At 40.0% G+C, this 20,082-nt stretch overlaps 1 long non-coding RNA gene across 1 annotated transcript in view; it reads right to left on the bottom strand.

Annotated features, from left to right (window-relative positions):
- Nucleotides 1-20,082, bottom strand: part of LOC140527147 (uncharacterized) — an 87,437-nt gene that overhangs the window by 10,921 nt on the left and 56,434 nt on the right. The window lies entirely within an intron of this gene.

Below are 20,082 nucleotides of genomic sequence, written 5' to 3'. Positions count from 1 at the left end.
ACTGTTTTGTTATTCATCATATTAATGGTGCACAATCTTTCGTTTCTCTTTGACTTCAATGTATAGTTTTGTTGTTTTGGATATCTTGTCCAGAAATTAATGACCACAAATTTTCCATCTCCTCTTTCTTCAGACGTTCTGTCTTGTCCCTGATTTCTTTATTTTTGAAACCTCTATATTTAAATTTTTGATTGATGTTCAACTTTTAATTTGGTTCTTTGCCTGCTTTGACTCCCTGTCTTGCCTTAATCTTTCAGCATTTGTTTTGTTACTAATTTTTATCAAATTCCTGAAATACTTCTATTTCTCCAAATTCCTTTACATGTGTTTATTTTGGAGTGCCTTTAATTAAGTAATTTGGTGTTCAAATGCATATACCAACTAGTTATTGATGCCATCTTCTAATTCCTTTCCCCATATCTTCAGTAACTCCCTTAAAGCACTTTTGTCAAAGTGAGGTTCATTGCCCATCTTCAGGAATATTCTCTAATACGTCCATTATTCCCCCTATAGAATTCTTGACATTTCAGCAACCACCATATATATTATTGTGTGTAAGTCCTGAAATGTTTTTGCATTTTTGTCAGGTACTGTAATAGAATGTGTTTATTCATAACGTTGAAGATACCAGTCTTTTAAATTATTCTATCTTGGTCTGCTACTTGGATTATGATATTAAACTCAAAGAGGGAATTTTGAAATTCCAGTCTACATATGCCCATCTTCTTTTCAAAGTCATTTGAAACTGAAGTGCTTTATTGGTCATCTGTTTTATTAATAGATACAACTTTTGGAATTTGAATTAAGTAAAGATTTTGTGAAGTGGGGTCTTCAAGTTCTATCTCTTCATATTTTTTTTAACTCCTCAATTTTATCTTAGGGATGAAGTATATTTTTTTTGATGATTCATTTGCACTGGTCGGTGATATGTTCTTCTGTACTTGGAACTGTGGGTATCATTGGGGGAAAAAAAAACAGTATGATGACCTGGGCCCAAACTTGTGAGAACTGTTTCCAATTTTGTAATGACATAGTATGGCCAAATAATAAAAGCGTTCAAAGTCATCAGTTCATTTCATGTGATTTGTGGTTTGCCCGCATTAGTGGTCAGCACTGTTTGCACTGAAGCATTTCCAGTAGGGAAGGTCTTGATATTTCTTAAGTATTTCAATATCTCTTGCCTTCATGTGGTACCAGAAAACATAGGAAAGTCATTGGCTCTGTTAGTTTCTCCCCTAAACTTAAGACCTAGATCACCATCTGTCTACTGGACATTTCAAACTATATGTACCAGAAATTAAGGAAGACTTCCAGCTCATTATACGAGGACATGGACAAGAGCTGGTTAGTAAATGTGGTTGAATGGGTTGCGGTCCCCGTATCTGGTCACTGGATTCAGATGGCTCTGGAGGAGAAGGGAGGCTGGTGACCTGCACAGCCTTCCCTCACTCAAAACAAAGTCAAGTGCAAGTCATGCCATCATTTCTTGGATGGCATAGTCTTCTTCAGCAACGAAGGACGAACACATACACAATTCAACATGACTAAAACCCATTATCTTTCCCTCAAACATCTTCCTTCTTCAAAGCTTCCATATTCTGTCAAAGGCACCACAATCCTTTTAGTCTCCAAGGTTCATCCCTTGGCATTCTCCTCCATTCCTTATTCTCCTTCACCTCACATATCCAATCAGTTGCCCAACATTGCCTTTCTCCCTGCGCAAACTTCTTGAATCTGATTCCTTCTCATCATTCTTACAGTTACCACCATAGGTGACCTGCTGTCACCTTTCACCTAAATTATTTTTTAAATTTAATTAATTTATTTGTTTTCAGTTTTCAACAATCACTTCCATATGTTTTAAATTTTCTCCCCCTCCTTCTCCCTTCCTTCCCCAAGATGGCATGCAATCTTATATAGTTTCTAAACATCCATTCTTATTAAACCCATTTTCACATTAGTCATGTTGCATAGAAGAATGAAAACGAATGGGAGAAATCATGAGAAAAACCAAACCAAAACATAATACAAGAGAAAATAGTCTGTTTCATTTTGCATTCCAATTCCATAGTTCTTTTTCTGGATGCAGATGGCATTTTGCCTCAAGAATCCTTTGGGAATGTTTCAGTCCTTGCATTGCTGTTTCACCTAAATTATTACAAGAGGCTTCTAATTTGCTCTAGTTCAAGTCTCTCCCCACTCTAGTCCATCCTGCACACTGTTGTCAAAGTAATTTTTTTAAGTCTAGATATGACCATGTAACTCCCCTATCCAAAATGTTTTTTATTGCCCCTAGGACTCTTGTATTCAGCTTTTACAGCCCTTCCAAACTGGCCTTACCTATATTTCCAGCTGTATTAGATGTTATTCTCCACCACTCCTCCACCTCCATGGTACTCTGTGGTGGAGCTAAATGGGCCTTCCCTCTGGCACAATTCTCCACATCTTTGTACTAGCCACTCCACATGCCTGGAATGCTCTCCTTCCTTGCCTTCAACTCACAGAGTCCTTCCCTTCCTTTAAGATGTAGTCTAAGTAAGGCCATGATCTTCCCTGCCCCCCAAGTGATAGTGCCCTCCCTCCCAAACTACTTAGCATTTAGGTATTTTATATGAGTTTGTTTTTATAACTATATTTATGCTACATATACTTGTGCATGTAATTGTTGTCTCCCTAATGGGAATGTAAATTTCTTACATTTGCCAATTCTGGCACATCGTCAGCACTTAATAAATGCTTTTTCATTGATAACTTGATTAATTGATTGACCAAAGATTTAGATTTAGAAAAGACTTTGGATATGATTGACTCCAGACCCTTTATTCTCTACATGAGGAAAAAGACACCAAGAGAGGTTGTGTGATTTTCCAAAGGTCATACCCTTAATAAGCAGAAGAGTCATGATTCAAGTCCTGGTCCACTGACTCAAAATTGAACACATTTCCCACTGCCTACTACTCAATAACTGTCATTTCTCTACAATGAAAAAATTTCATTTGCTCATCATTTGTAGTTTCAGTCATGTTCAACTCTTCCTGAGCCTATTCTGGGATTTTCATGGCAAAGATACTAGAGGGGTTTGCCATTTCCTTCTCCAGCTCATTGTACAGCTGAGGAAACTGAATCAAACACGGTTCAGTTACTCCAGATTTGAACTTAAGAAGAAGGATCTTCCTGACTCCAGCCTGGGCTCTCTGTCCACTGCACTATCTAGCTGCCCTTGCTCACCATTACATAGCAAATAATGTAAAAATTCCTGATTTTTATATTTAAGTCCTTCCACAATCTGGCTTTAATCTACCTCCAAAACTTATCTAATATTACTTTTAGAGTAGTCTATGTTCCATCCAACTGATTCAATTCAACATCCCCCCCCCCTTTATATTGTCCTGCTATCTTCATGCCATCTCCCACATTGAGAATGAGCTTCTCCTACCCAGAGTCATCTGTTGTTGTCCTCCAAATCATTCTTTCAAGGTCCTATTCAGATGCTAATTCCTTCATGAAGCTTTCCCTGTTCCTCTAGGTTAAAATTCTTTGCCCCTCTCTAAATATCTCTTGGCACTTTACTTAGACATCCTTCATATTTATCTTCATCTTCTTCCTGTCAGTTATTTGCCTTCTTTTCCAATTCCAACTATCAAACTATTAACTCCTACAGAACATGGAATATGTCATAGTTATCTTTTCATCCCCAGGTTATAGCACAGTGTCTTGCACTTAATAGATTGTTAATAATTATTTGTTCAGTTAAATTGAATTTCTTAGTAAATTGTTTTTTTTAATTGATTTTCCAGCAGTATAGTACTCTCCCGAAGTTATAATGTCTAATAGAACTGGGCTACAGCACCATGCTTCACCAGTAGATGTCCCTGATTAAAACTTTAGGAAACAAATTCCAGAAATGAAAAAGTTCCAAGTTCTAAAAAAAATGAATGTGACCTTCTCTTTCAATTTGCAGGTTTTAAAAAATTATTATTGTGTGTTTTCTTTAATAAAGAGTACCTGTGCCATCACTGGTTGCTGCGCTACAGTATAAATAAGATCAAGGACCTCGTGGATCTAGAACTTTATTAAAATAGAGATCTCACTTTTCCTTTCTGTGCAAGCAGATTGTAAAGTTAGATGAGGCAATATTTGTGGAAAGGCTCTGAATAAAGTATTAGTGTGGGCTGGTGCTAAGAGTAGTGTCCCAGAAGTTAAAAGATCTTCTTCCTAGTCTACCACTAACAGTGTGAAGGTAAACATGTCACATCCCTCCTCCAAACCTTTGTTCCCTCCATTGTAACATGAGAGGATTGGACTGGATTATCTTGAAGGTCCATTCCAACCCTAAAATTCTGGGATCCTAGGCTTTTATGGTTTGCAAAATTAAACACAGATTCTCTTTGGTGGGGATTGCTATTTGTTCCCACTCTTTAATGACCTGGAAATTTTACAGCCTTAGCTTTACAGTGCCTTGCCTTAGCTTTCTCTCCTCTGGTCCACCTCAGTGAGTTGTAAATGTGCTTCCAGAGTGAGAAAAATAACACCAGTGAGGATGGTGAAGGGCCTTATCAACAGGATCGCTTGGGAGAGCTCCAAGAGTTAATCACTAGATTTTTGCCCCGCTATTTTGTGTAGATGTGTGGTTTGCTTTGGGAGAAAAAAAAAAAAAGGATCGTTCTGCGCCTACAGACAGCTGAATTCAAACCACTGCTTGTCTTGGGTTGATTTATTTCCTGCTCAAAGTGGGTTGGTCTCAATATCCTTGACCTTCCCCATGGGGAAAGGGCCTCAATGCCAGCCTCATCCCTGGAGTGTTTCTTTCCTCTTTCAAACACAGGCCAAGAATAGGTTCCTCACTCCCACTCCCCTCACTGCCAGGGCAGGAAGGTTTACAAGGGTGACATAACCTTCAGCTTACATTTCAGAGCATTGCTTTTTAAGACCTAAAGGAAGATTTCTTCTCCTACCTACTTGAAGATGTTTTTTTATACCCTTAACTAGTCAGCCTGGATATTTCATTAGGCGATTGTTTATCTCTCAGCCCTCTCCACCCTGCCTCCACTTCCATCAAAGTGAGAGATTCCAACTCCCAACCATCTGCCCCTTTTCCTAAGGGCGAAATCTAAGGCAGGGGAGGGATAGCACTGGCCAGAGGCACATGCATATGTGTTTGTGTGTGTGTGTGTGTGTGTGTGTGTGTGTGTGTGTGTGTGTGTAAAAATTTCTCTTTTTACTCCACATATTTCATGCTGATTTTTCAGACAAGAGAGGAAGATAATATTCATCACAAAACTTGAAGGGAACATATTTTTGCCCATGGTGCTGTAATGCTAGTAGGACTGGGGGAAATAGTTTAACCAGATGATCTCTGGACTCTAGGGTGACTCTTCTTAAAGGTTCAATTTTTAGTCCAGGTCAAAAAATAGAGGACATGAAGGCAATTGAAGTAAGATAGTTTCAACATATTTTAGACTGATGTTTTTATAGTATCTGGCTTCAAAATTCTGGTTAATGCCAACATTAGCTAGCTAATCTCAACATTAGTTAGGTAGGTCTGGCCAATATTAAATCTTGTTAGAACAAACGAAATGTCATATCTGTTAGCTCCAAATTGCTGCATTATTAAATACTAGCTATTATTAGACTTATTAAGTGTAGGTGTGACATTTTTGTAGTTCTAGTTAATGATCAGATCCTTTCTGTCTTTCCTTTGTAAGACAGAGTATCAACCAGATTTCTCCACTAATTTTGCAATTGGAGAGAATTAGAGAAAAATATGGAAACTACACTATATGTCAGCCCTATTAATCAATATTGCTTTAGACTATTTAAAATAGCTAGACAGCATAAGATTGGAATATTACTGTGGCAGAGGAAATGATGAGTTGGTGGACTGAGAAAAATATGGAAAGACTTGGACTTAGGAAGGGAGACGTTATCCACTGTCAGGGAAACAGAGGACTAACAAGTATGATGCAGTTTTACATAGAGGCGTATAAATGTATGTCTATAGATGCATGATTATAGGTATCTAGTATATGTACGTGCATATAAGTATATGTATGTATGTGTGTATGTATATATATGTTTGTGTATATACGTGCGTATGTATATATGTATGGGTATGTCCATGCTTAATTGTTGCCTTCTTGGGGGAGAGGAGGGAGAAAGGGGGCAGGAGAACAAATAAAAAGTACACAGTAGAGAATAAACGAAAACTTCTAAGGAAGCAAAGAAAAGATGGATAGCTCTGAACATAATTTATAGTATTTTTTATATAGGCTTTCTTGAAATAGAAATTTACTGCAGTATATTTTGAATCCTCTCTTACTTCCTGCTGTACACATGGTGATGCCTTTTGTTTATTTTCTTATTTTGTATTTGGTTTTATATTTTGCTTCTTTTTCTTTTTTATTGTGTATTTAACTTTAAAATAAGTTAATTTAAAAAACTGGGGAGATTTTGGACTTTAATCACAAACATGTTCATGTGTGTGCATTTTGTTGGAAGCCAACAAGAGTGTAAAAATCTTTGGTTCATGACTAGAGATGCGAAGGAATCGAACTTTATAGTGTCCTTAATTCTGAACAAAATGCTAACTATGCCTTCCCCTTGTATAATAGATAAAGTTTTACAAAGCACTATCCTCACAACAGTCTGATGTGGTAGGGAGTACAAAGCTTATAGTTTTTGTTTTGTAGATGAGGAAGCTGAGGTTTGAAGAGACTAAATGACTTGCTAGAAAGAGCACAAATTCAAATCTTCATTCCAGCAAGGCTCTGCTTATTCTATTTCCCCACAGCGACCTGAACATCGATGCCCCCTCACTTTCTTAATACAAATAGTGATTCATTCATAGGTGAGGGATAAACAATCCTTTTCGGTGACTAAGTATTTCTCAGAGACATTTTAAAAGGTGCTTTCATTTACATTTTTTTTTTCAGTTTGGTTCTCACAATGACTTTGTACCTCAGATCCAATCCAATTAAAATAAAAACATTTTTTAAATACTTACTATGCGCCAGGCACTGTGATAAACACTGGGGGTACAATTAATAGACAGTCTCTGCCCTCAAGGATCTTACAATCTAATGGGGTAGACAACACACAAAATGAGGCAAGAAAGTGGTGGTGTGTGGGAAGGGACAGAATGGCAGGGGATTCCCAGCATGGAGGCATCGTTAGATGGAATTAAAACTAGGCAGTGCAACAGATTCAGAGTGGAGTGAGCCAAGTCCAGTTTCTACCCTCTAGAAAGGAAGGCATTGAGAGGAGTTTGGTACTCTGTCTTTTAGCCCTCTAAACGAGAGAAAAGGAGGCTGAAAAGAGTAGTGTAGATCAAAGTTTAGGTTAGCAGCATAGTAGTGAGTTTAACTCAGAAGCAAAGAGCTTATCCTCTAATGGGTATCTTGTAAGGTGCAGTAGAAACTAGGCAGAGCAGTAGACACAGAGATATTTTACTCCATTATACAGAAAAAACTAAAGAGATGAAATAACTTTCCTAAGATCATATAGCTAGTAATTAAAGGAACAAACATGGAAACCCAGATCTCCTGACATCTGAAGTATAGCTCTTCCTATCTTATTTACTGCCTTTCTGTAACAATGATGGCAGAGAAAAAAGAGTAGATCACTCTCGAAGAATAAATAGTAATAGAGTACTTTTCCTCTACATATGAAAGAATGATCTCCCTGATATTTACTAATCGTGGACTTTGTGCCCATACTGTGCCAGGGGATACAGGGGATAGGGATAGAGACTGGACTTCTGATGTCATTGGTGTAGAACTTATGGGTGAGGAAACTGCGTCTACCATTGCTGGGTGGTACCCTATTTGTAATGTGTAGTCTTGGAGAGTTGCCTAGGACACTGAGAGGTTAAATAGAAATAAGAATAACAATAGCTAGCATTTATATAGTGCTCTAAAAAACGGATGCAAATATGGTGGGAAAAACAATACTTTAGGAGTCAAGAATCTAGGTTTCTGTTTTTGTTTCTTTACTTATCAGCTGTATGATCTTTGCCAAGTGCTTTACACGTATTATCACACAATAGCTCTATGACATAGGTGCTATTTCCATTTTCCCAGATGAGGAAACTGAGGCAGACAGAGGTTAAAGTGACCTGCCCAACGTCACCGAGCTAGCTTGTTTCAGAGATGGTACTTGAATCTCCATCTTCCTGACTTTAAGGTCAGGTCCCTATCCACTATGCCATATTGTGTCTCCTAGTTTCAGGTTACCAGAGAAATATGACTAGTCCTTGTCCACAGTCTTGCTGTGCCAGGAACAGACAGCAAACAATTAGAAAACAATTAAAGTGCTTATCTGGGTGACATTGACCAGAAATGCACTAGAAGTTCACAGAGAAGTGATATGACTGAGAACTGGAGTAATCAAACAAGGATAGAAAATTCAGTCTTGAGCTAAGCCAGTAAGGAGAAGGGAAGGGAAGGAGGGAAGATATTCCAAGAGCAGTAAACAGTGTTAGTAGAAGAGAAGAGACAGGATGAACATGGTGTGTTAGTAATAATCAATTGAGGAGTAGTCAGAAAAGAACGTTGATTATGTTTAGTCAAATGATGTAGATCCTTGAAAGTTAGACTCTGAGGAGTCTGGGTATGAGAGAGAGTGTTGAATGATAGATAGAGCCAGCCTTGGAGTTAGGAAGACCTGAGTTCAAGTTCCACCTCTGCATATAATGCCTGTGTGACCCTTGGTAAGCCACTTCCTTTCTCTGTGGCTATAAATTATCAAGCACTGGCCAATTTGCATTGATAGTAGACATTTCCTTTTAGAGTGTTCCCTACGACAGAGAAATGAACCAATCAATGAGCAATGATTATGTGTTTCTGATACGCAAGATACTATCCTATGCACTGGGAATAAAAAAAAAACTGGATCTGGACTATTATTGCATGCCCAAACCCGAAAGACAGACAATAGAGAGGCATTGTAGGTTGTAGAGCAAGGGAATAACATCTCAGTAGATTTTTTTCTAAAACCCTACTCAGCCTTCCTGAGTATTTTAACCTTTCTATCAGGAACCCATGGTCTCTGGTCAATAACTTTTGATACCAACATAGCTGGGAGAATAGGGACAGGCTCTGAAAACCTTGTCAAGGATTCCATTGTCACTGACCTTGTGACATAGATTCCTCATTGCTAAATCTTCTGGTATTTCTAGTCTTAACACTGGGCACCTCAAAACAAATGTACTTGGGATTTGCCCGGGGACACATAAACATGGGAAAAGTCAATTAGTGAAACCAGATTTTCTTTGTTGTTGTTCAGTTATTTCAGTCATGTCTGACTCTACATGATCCCATTTGGGGATTTCTTGACAAAGATACCAGAGTGGTTTGCCATTTTCTTCTCCAACTCATTTTACAGATGAGGAAATGGAGGCAAACAAGATTAAGTGACTTGCCCCAGGGCCACACAGCTAGTAAGTGTCTGAGGCTGGATTAGAAGTCAAGTTTTCCTGACTCCAAGCCTGGTGCTACATATAATACTAAACCACACAGAGCTATCATTTGATTATCTGTCTCTACTTTCTTCAAGGACTACCAGCTATTTAATTACAATGCCATGGCCCTGCTTTGAAGATCTGCTCAGAGGGTCTGGCTTACCTTGCTTTTATCTGCTGTTTGTAGGAAGCTACAGAACTAGAGAGAACCTGATTCAGCATTCAGAGTTAATTCCTTGCCTGTAGTGAATGTTGAATTAATGTATGCTGAATTGAATAGAATTGAATTGTCCATAGCTCTTGACTCTCTTTCTTGGTAGCTAAATGATCCTGCCTACCTGACTATGCTAACAAAATTTTTGGCCCCGAGGAGATTTTTACTTAGAGGCACCTTCAGATTCATAGACACGATCTCTCAAATGATTGATGCATGCGCCAAGTTTGCTTTGGACATGTAATTCAACAGCTTGGTCATCCAATCACTCCACACGAGCCCCCAGCCTATTACTATTCAGAGTGCTTACCAAAAATATGGCTCCTGTGTTCTCCAGGCCTTGGCTCCTCTACCAAGAGAATCACACACAAGCTGTACTCGTTGCAACTTGGGCATTTGTCTACTGGACTTGAACCACCTACTCAGCTCCCATAGGGACAGGGAACAGCTATCAGATGGTGCCTACTCTTGGTTTTTACAGACTGGGGCAGAAATTCAAGCATTTGGCCCAGAGGGGACTGGCAACTTTAATTCGGAACTTTGTAATAGGTTTCCAACGAGAGTTGAAGTCAAGCATTTCACATGAAAATATTTGGTTTGGTTCCATTAGCTTTTCTGATGGGCAAGGAGAAAAGAGACCAAAGTCAAGTGAATTTATGTGCTTAAGAAAACAAAGTAGTTTGGTAAGAGAACCAGATGTTTCCCCTTGATATCTTTGCAACCAAATGTAACATCTCTGGGAAATTTATTGATCTAATTTCCAATAAAGGATGCATCTTTTCTACATTCTTTTGTCCTGTTGTCTAATTAGATAATGATAAGCTACACTTTAAAATTTCATTTCCTTTCATATGCTAACAACAATAGCAAAATTTCAACCATGTGAAGCTTTTGTTCCATGCCCTTCTATCTCCCCTTGCAAAATTCCTCTTCTCCTTCAGCACCTAGGAACCTCTGGAGGGCATGAAATGGTCCTTCTCCATTCCTTTATGCTCTGACCCTGGTCTATACTTTCCCTCCCCTTCCTTATGTCCACTCTTGTGATACCCTCTCTAGATCTGTCATCTCTGATTTTCCCAAGTACTGAACCCATTTCTTCATTCTCTCTCCTATCAAAACATGTTCTCTGGGAAATGTATGAAAACCAATGTGTTAGTGACCAGTGAAGCCCAGAAATATTTCAGCTGCTTTTTGTTTGTTGGAGGGGAAGGATTCTCTGGGACTTTTATCTTAGTGCAAAAAACTGTATAGAAATTCCCTTCATTGCAGCTGATCAATAACTTTTCTGGAACTTATGGGCTAAGTGATTTGCCCCTGATCTCTCAGTTAGCAGTGCCAGTAGCTAAACTTGAAGCCAGGTCATTGTGATAACAAAGTTGATTCTCAAGCAACCACAATATGATGCTTCTCCATTCCAACAGTGGAAATTGCCTTAACTCCAAAGAAGTGAGGCTTTACCTACATGACAACAGGATAGTAGTAGGGGTATTTTATAAGTTTAGGGCCCTTCTTGGTCTTTCTCAAGTCGTAACTATTGCTGTTTCCCTCCCAGCCTGATGTTTTGTCCTGTGCCTCATTAAAAAGGCTATCCCTTGGCTACTTCTTAAAGAGGCCTATTCACTGAATGTGCTTTGCCTCACCCTAAGTAAAATCCTGAACAGACCATGGCCTAAAGAGGCCAAGGTCTCCCATTGCATCCTGGGCCATCTCCAGTCATCCTGATGAATATCTGGTCACTGGATTCAGATGGCTCAGGAGGAGAAAGTGAGGCTTTGCACAGCCCTCCCTCACTCAAAACAAAGTCAAGTGCAAGTCATGTCATCATTTCTCTGATGGCATGGTCTTCTTCAGTGATAAAGGATGAACACAACAGCAACAACTGTTAGGCTCCTCCTTTCTCCAGATTTGCCTGACCACTGATCTCCACCATGTATAAGTGATGAAAGCAAAGATTGCATTTCAGGAATGTAGGAAATTTGTAGCTGGAGAAAGGCTGGCTGTCAAATTTGTAACTTCACATGGGAAGGTTTGAATATATTGTGAAGTCTGCCTGCCATGTGGCATGTGCCACATGGGTCATGGCCCTGGTGCTCTCCCAGGGCTGGGACACAGGGGTCTCCTGCTTGCCATCAATCATCATAGACACTGACAACTCAGTAAGTGACTCCATGGGGGAAATACAATCTGTCACTAAGTCCTTAGGGTCAAACGCATTATGTGAAACACCTTGGCCTATTCAGCATAGGATTCTCAGATCTTACCCATTTTGCTAAGGAATTTGTGACAGGGACCATGCTGAATGAGGGCACTTCACTAGGAAACGGGATCTGTGCAGTAGAATAACATGAGAGTGGAAATAGATACCTTAGAAACAATTGACACAAGAATGATCCCAGACCAATCATCTTAAACCATGAGAGTTCTAAGTACATTGCTCTTTACTAGAATCATCAGTTTCAAGAGTTGGAAGCAAACTAAGATGTCATCTAGCCCAATCCATATCCCAAAAGATGAGTTCCTTCTACCACATTCCAAACAAGTGGGCACCTGTACTCTGTGTGGCTTTGGGTAATGAGGAATTCATTGTCTCGGAAAACAAACCATTCCATTTGTAGAATTCTAATTATTAGAAAGATTTTCCTTCTGATAAGTGGAAATCTGTCCCTTTGCAACCTCTATTTCTTTCACTTAGCTCTTTCCTTTGGTGAAAATCAACTAATCAATAAACATTTATTAAGCACCTACTATATGTCAGGCCCTGTGCTAAGTGCTGGAGATACACAATAGAGGCAAAAATCATAGTACTTGCCCTCAGGGAGCTTAGAGTCTAACTGGGGAGAGAAAAATGAAAACAAATGTATAAAAGCAAACTACGTATACGAGATAATTAATGGAGAGAAGGCACTAGAATTAAGAAGGATTGGGAAATGCTTCCTGTAGAACATGAGATTTTTGTTGGGACTTAAAGGAAGCCAGGGAAATCAGCAGTCAGAGTTGAGCAGGGCGAGCATTCTAAGCATGAGGGACAGCCAGACAAAATGCCTAGTGCCGAAAGATGTCCAAAGAACAACCAGAAGGCCAGTGTCACTGGACTGAAGTGTGGCAGGGATTAAGGTATGAAAAGATGGGAAAGATAGGAGGGAGTTAGGTTATTAAGAGCTGTGGAGGTCAAAGAGAGGAGTTTACATTTTATCTTGGAGTTGATAGAGAGCCAGTGGAGTTTATTGAGTTGGGGGGTGAGGTAGGGGAGGTGATGATGGTCAGACCTCCTCTTTAGGGAAACTACTTTGTTGCCTGAATAGAGGGTGGTTTGGAGTAGGGAGAGACTTGAAGCAGGCAGGTCTAATCTGTTTCCCACATAAAAGACTTTCAGATTTTTGAAGACAGAGAACATATTCTCTCCAAAATTTGCTCTCCTCTGAGTTAAATGTCTTCAGGACTTTTTAGTCTCTATTCTCTCCTAAACAAACTCTAGATTGTCAGTGTCCTTCTTACTGCACACTAGCAACTAGACACAACAGTTCCACTGATATAGAAAGATTCCTCACAAAAAAAAAAATCTAGCATTCCAGTTGACATTCAAGCAGAGATTCTTGACAGAGGCCAAGAAATATGTTAGCACTTTAAGGAAGGCAATGCAGTTGGACTACCAGAAAAACAAAAAATGACTACAGTGTCTTGGGGAGTATATCAGCCTTTCTTCCACTCTGGAACTATGTTTAAGCAGTGCATTTAGGCAGGAAGAAGCAGAACTTGTATCTATAAGTTAGACCATTACCATTTTGTGAAAGTGAGGAATATACAAAATATAAGACAAAAACGAGGCAAGTAAGACTTGAGTTTGGTAGGAAAGCTTGATGGAGGTGGGGTTGGATCTCTTCTTGGTGCACATCATTGCACACAATGGGAGGCAGTCATATTACATGTCTCTTTTCTTCTGTGGTATTTTTTGTCTGTGGTTGAGAAGATATGCTACTCAGGCGTCTGGGCACAATCAATAGTGTTTGAAAATAATCTCTGGAATGTTCTGATTCAATGGTTAATCTGTACCTGTTGACTGTATCTGAATTTGAGGTCTTTCCCCATTCAAAGTAGTAGGACTTCACCAGGAATTAACACTTCTCTCCTTTAGACTCTCAAATCATTTTGCCTATTTCTCTCCTATGGCACTGAATATATTCTCTGTTGTGGGATAATTGTGTTTTATTTTAACTACCAAACTATAAGCTCTTTAAGGGCAAGGAACAGGTTTTATTTACTGAACATCTGTCATGGACTAAGCACTGTGGTAATTTTTGAGGTAGAGGCAAAGAAGAATGTTTCTTAAATTGGCAAATGAATGAATGACTGTCTGGGATGGGACTGAACAAGGTTACCTCTGTACCAGTTCAAGTATCCTCTGTCAATCTTTCCTCTGAATTCTGATGTTCTCATTATTTATGTTTAGGTACCTTGCACACAGTAGGGGCTCAGAAAATAACTATGGTTGGATGAGTGAGTGAATGGATGAGTTGTTCACCCCCACAGGGAATGGGTACTTTCAGAAAAGTGTCTCAGGGAGCAAAAGTACATTTTTTGGATTTGAATTATCAAAGTTGAAGGACATCATTATTAATGGTATGTCCATTCAGATCTGGCAACCTTTCTAAGTAGCCACAGATGATTCAATCAGGAGGAGATTCTAAGTGCTTCTATGTCTATATCTGTTGCATAGAATTCACTCTAAATTTTAATTTACGGGTTCATTGTAAATTACTGCCTGGTCTGATTTATATTTCATAGTACAATATTTATTCCTAACAGGAAATTAATTTTGGAAAGTCAGTGGGTGATTAAATTAAATTGCAAAACCATTCTGCTTGTTGTAGGTGGAGGGGGTGACTGGAAATGAAGTTCAGAGATAAATCAGGAAGAGATTGCAGTCTAAAAAGCATGACACATAGAAGGGAATGACTCTAGCTCAGGTCCCACGTAAGCAAGCCCTGTTGAAATGCAGAGACACACAATGGCATCCAGAAGGGTCAGGCATGACAATCGGATGATGTTTCTCACTTTAGGCAGGTGAGCCTGAGATTGGGGAACCTTCCATTGAACAGTAACCCCAGAACACTGAACTAGATAAGGGAAAGTCAGACAATGTGACCTGTATAGACAGTTTCACACCAATGAGTCTCCTGACAAACTGAATTTTGGAGGTTATCTCAGTGACTCATTTTTCTTTGAATATCCAGGGAAGCCATGGGGAAATGCTCCATGCTTTAGGTAAAAGAGTTTTGGACCTTTTTCTACCAAGGTGCCTATCCAGTCTGTTTCCTTATTAATGACTGTCCTCCCTGAGACTCAGTGAAATTAAAGGATTGTATAAGGGTGCTTAGCTAGTCAGGAACCAAATTATAAATTTAGAGCTAGAAAAGATCTGAGACATCATTGAACACACTCCCCATGATTACATATGAGGAAACTGAGGCCCAGAGAAGTAAGTGACTAGAACAACATGACAGCAGAAATAGCAGTAGAGACTTGAACCTTGGTCTCCTAACTCCAAATTCAAAACTCTCATTTCACCATGCTACTGTAACGGAAGAACAGAGATTTGGCTCCAGGTTTCTTGACTTCCAATACAGTCGCACTCTGTACCGTCACATTGAAGAGAAGCCCCTCTTTGGAAGGTCATTCCTCTGGTGAGCAGTAGATTCCCATTTTAAGAATCTACATCCCCCATGAATGCACATGCTGTTGCCTTCCTCCCTACTCCCCCTCCGCCTCCATCACCCCTCCCCAGCCCATCTGTTTGGCATGTGTGAACATTGTCAAATTGTTTGAATAAATTGTCTCTCAGATTAAAATGTTTATGTCTGCAGGATGACTAGGCTTTGCTAAATTATACCTAAATAGTCTTATGCTAACTGTATGTGGGGTAGACATTTGACATCTGTAACTGGTCCTCCTGCTGACGTGAATTTGAGGGTTGGAAGCTTTCTTACTCACTGATGGCAAGGATGGACTGCTTGGAACTGAGGGAGTAGATGAGAGAACAGCACCCAGCGTCCTATCCTTTACACATAGCTCAAGTGAGTTCGCATTAACTGATAGTCAGGAATCACTTCAGATCATACAACCTTAGAGCTGATTTGTGGGCTGAGATTCCAGGTGGAAAAGGGGTAAAGGGGGAACAGAACAGGGAAAAGGAGGAATAGATGATGGCAAATACCCCTCATGCCAGTATGGTGTAGCAGAAAAAAGCATTGGATTTGGGGTCAGAGGTCCTTTTACTCCCAGGGACTCAGGTGAGGCAGTTGGATGATTCAATGGATAGAGAACTATGCCTGCAGTTAGGAAAGACTGAGTTCAAAATCAGCCTCAGACACTTATTACTTAATAAGTAATTACTTAATAAGCAAATCACTTAACCTCCTTCTACCTCAATTTCCTTGACCCCAAAATGGGGATAATAATGACACCTTCCTTCCAGGTTATTATGAAAATCAAATGAAGTCATATTTGTGAAGTCCTTGGCATAGTGCCTGGTACATAATAGGGACTTAATAAACATTTGTTCCCTTTTCCCCTCAGTTTCCTCTTCAGTGAAACGAAAGGATTGGGCTAATCAACCTCTAAGATCTGTTCTAGCTCTAAATCCTACGACTCTACGGTTAGAAATATCTGCTCAACACAATGCATAAAGCAGCACTAAGGCTCGGCCTTCCTTTAGTAAAGGCCTTTCTCCTTCATTAAAGGTTTGACATTTCAGAATGCCCTTTCGGTGACAATCACCTTGTAGATCATGCCTGAGCCACAGAAAAATCTCTCTCTGTACCTCTTCCCTCCTCTTTCTTCCTCTTATTTTTCCTTCACCACCTTTCTGTTTTAGTCTTCTTTTATCTCTTTCCTTTTCCACCTCCTTTTCTCTTCTTTCTCCCCACTTCTGCCTGTCTCCTTATACATCTCTCTTCTCTCCACTCACCATCTCTCTGTGCCTATTTTTCTGCCTCCCTTCTTCTGTTTCCCTTTTTCTCTGTACATCTCTGCCTTTGTTTCTGTTTATGTAATCATCTTTCTTCTCCCTTCCCCCTCCCTCTTTCTCTCTCTCTTTTCCTCCCCCCTTCTCTTCCTCTGTTTTGCTGTCTCCTGACTCTATAAAATTAGGGGTTTGACCTATCTGATTTCTAAGGCCCCCTTTGGCCCCAACATTCTATGATTCCATAAAAAGGGGGCTTCAGGTGAATAAACACTGTAAGACCTCCCCTGTCACCAGCATGCTTTGAAAGAGGCTTGATGACATCTTGTTTGAGATGCTGTGGTGAGGATTCCTGCTGAAGCAGGTGGGGCTTTTACTACATGTCTTTTGTGGTCCTTTCCAACTCAGACCCTCATTTTGCCTTCTCTCTCCTCTCCATCTCTGCTGCTACTTCTCTCTTTTTATCTTTTACAGAATCATAGAACCTCAGAACTGAAAGATTTCTTGAAAGTCAGTTAGTTCAACCAGCACCTTGACTGTACATCCCCAACAAATCTACTATGGAAAAGCACCCCTGAGAAAAAAATGCCTCATTGATCAAATAGAGGACCTGCAAGCATCGGGATTGTTTCATTTTAGTCTGCATGTTCCCAGAATCTGCACATTCCCAAAACCTAGTATAGTGCCTGGAATGCAGTAGGCACTTAACAAATGCTTGTTGACTGGTCTCCCAAGGACATCCGTTCTACTTTTGGATAGTGCTATTTCTTAGGAAGTTTTGCCTTTTAGGAAATCTAAATTTTCTTCTGTGTAACTTTTACCCTTGCCCTCAGCTTTGCTTTTGAGGATCATATGGAACAATTCTTAGTTCCTGTCCATACAACAGTTCTTCAAATACTGTAAAATAACTATCATGTCTCCCCTAAGCCTTCTCTTCATCAGTCAAAAAAAGTTTGAAAAAACTGAGACTAAGAGAGGTTGACTTGACCAGGGTCAAACATCTAGTAAATGTCTGAGGCTGGATTTGAACTCAGATCTTCCTGACTCCAGGTCCAGGGTGGCTCCACCCTGTCACACCATTTACTTAGCTGCTTCCAATTTGGACTCAGTGTGATTCAGGTCTCAGAGTCACACCCACATTCATGCAAATTCTGTTGATCAAAAGATTCTCCTTTTGAAAGGATCCATCTCTGTCTCAGGTTGACTTAGCCTTGAAGGCTCAGCCCCACCTAGCCCACCTTCTCCTCTAGAAGCCACATGTAGGAATAAATTCAGGTGGTGCTGGAGGGCCTAGTCTTCCACCCTTGGCTCCAGAGACCAGCACCCGAATAAGCCAAAGGAGAGCCAAAAGTCTCCATTTCAGAATGCAGAATTTTTTTCCACATTAGAACCATTTGTACTGAGCAGCTTTTTACTCCTGTACTCCCTTCAATCCTTTTAACCAGGCGTTTCTCCTCACCCCACCAGCTGAAATAACAGTGGTGTGGCTGCTCTCCCCAGTCCTTTCCTGGACTCCAGCTCCTATCTAAACAGTCATGGGAGAAATGATATGGAAAAGGACAGATCCCTCCCTGCTGCCCCTCAGCCCAAGGAGCCTTTGACTGTACTGTTTACTGAAACCAAGTCCCTTTCCCTGCTTGAGAGCTCAGTCACCATCTGGCCACATGGGGCAGGCGCCTGCTGATGCTTGTGGCATTGCCAGCCCACCAGCTTTTGCTTCTGAAGGACAAATAACCCAGTTTTTCCCTGGAAGGCCTCAGCACCTGGGTTTGGAATAATGTATTTCCCTTCCCACGCTCCTTCCACCCACCCCCTACTCTTCTCTGTAAGGAACAATAAAAAAGACATTCCAGATTGTTGGGTGGAGAGTCTCAGAGCCCCCACCTTCCTTGTATGAAAATATAACCAGGTCCAAGAAGAGTTTGAATCATAGAATCATCCAGATTAAATTCCAGAATAAATCCATGAATGAGTCCATGGCATAGCTGGAGTGCACTGCAAACATCATGCAGTTCAAAACGGCATCCCTGAGAAATGATCAGCTGTCAGTTAATGTGTACCTGGCACCACGCTAAGTGCTAGGTTGTTTGGCTGGTTGTTATCCGAGGCAAAAACCAAACAATTCCTGCTCTCAAGGAGTTCACCATTTAGTGGGGGAGACAACATATAAACAACTGTGTGAATATACGAAGTTATCCCTTCCACATTGCAACAGTTAGGGGAGATGGCACCTCCACAATCTGGAAAATCTGCATAAAATTTTTAGCCCTTTCTTTTACCACAGAAGAAGTTTGAATTATTATGGTAACAAAAGATAAAATTTGTTGATATTATACAATGCTATACATTTATGTTATGCATTTCTGAGCTTCTAAACTTTTTCTGTCCTCTGCTAACCTTTGCATACCATCTGTGGCTTCTACAAAACTTCCCCCAAATTCCCATTTAATGTCTTATGCCAACCCATGAGATAGTGAAACCCACAATAGAGAAAGTTGGGATGTAGAAGGGATAACTGTATACGTGTATATGTATACATACACACACATAAACATTAAAGGTACTCTCAAAGTGAAGACAGTTCACTAAAAGAGTTTTTTAATAGAAGGTGAGACTTTAAGGCTTGAAGGAAGCAAGGGAAGATGGGAGGTGGAGATGAGGCTGGAGAGAGTTCAAGCATAGATCATTTCAGGTATCCATCCCTTGCTGAAAGTCTTCCAGAAATGAGGAACTTAATATGACCATTAATCAAAGCATCAAGAAAAATAGGTCAAATCTAGCAAGAGAACATTTAAAAAGAATAAGTACAACGTCCTAGAACTGGGTCCCCAAATTCAATTAGACAAGTACCCAATGGGACAGATGAGGGTAAGCAACAATTTATGTGAAAATGATGGGTGGATTTTAGTGAACTTCCAGTCCAATATGAATCTGTGAAATGATGAAACCAAAGCCAATGACTTTTCCTCACTCTTCATCCTTTGTGATCCCTTTGGAGCATTTCACCCCATTGAGCCACATATCTTCCTGAGTACTCTCTCTCCTCTGGGTTTTGGTGCTAATGCTCTCTTGTTTTACTTCCTACCTCTTTAGCTATTCCTCAGTCTCCTTTATCAGATTATTATCCATGTCCTTTCCCCTAACTCTCCAAAATTCCCTGTCTTATATCTAAACCCTTATTCTTCCTAATATTCCCCCATCTGTTGAGGGTACCATCCTCCCTGTTAACCTCTGAGTTATCCTTGATTTCTTACTTTCTATCACTCTACATATCTAGTCACTTACCAAGCCTTGGCAATTCTGCTTCCAAAATATTTCTTACTTCCATTCCCATCTCTCCATTTATTCATCTACTAGATTAGTCCAAGCCTTTATCACTTGTTGCCCAGACTATTGTAACAGTTTTTTAATTGGCCTTTCTGTTTCAAGTCTCTCCCATCTCCAATATATTCT

Source organism: Notamacropus eugenii, chromosome 1 (assembly GCF_028372415.1).
Source record: "Notamacropus eugenii isolate mMacEug1 chromosome 1, mMacEug1.pri_v2, whole genome shotgun sequence".
Classification (NCBI taxonomy): domain Eukaryota; kingdom Metazoa; phylum Chordata; class Mammalia; order Diprotodontia; family Macropodidae; genus Notamacropus; species Notamacropus eugenii.
The sequence above is the reverse complement of the archived record's forward strand: the minus strand, read 5'-3'. Positions and strand labels throughout refer to the sequence as shown.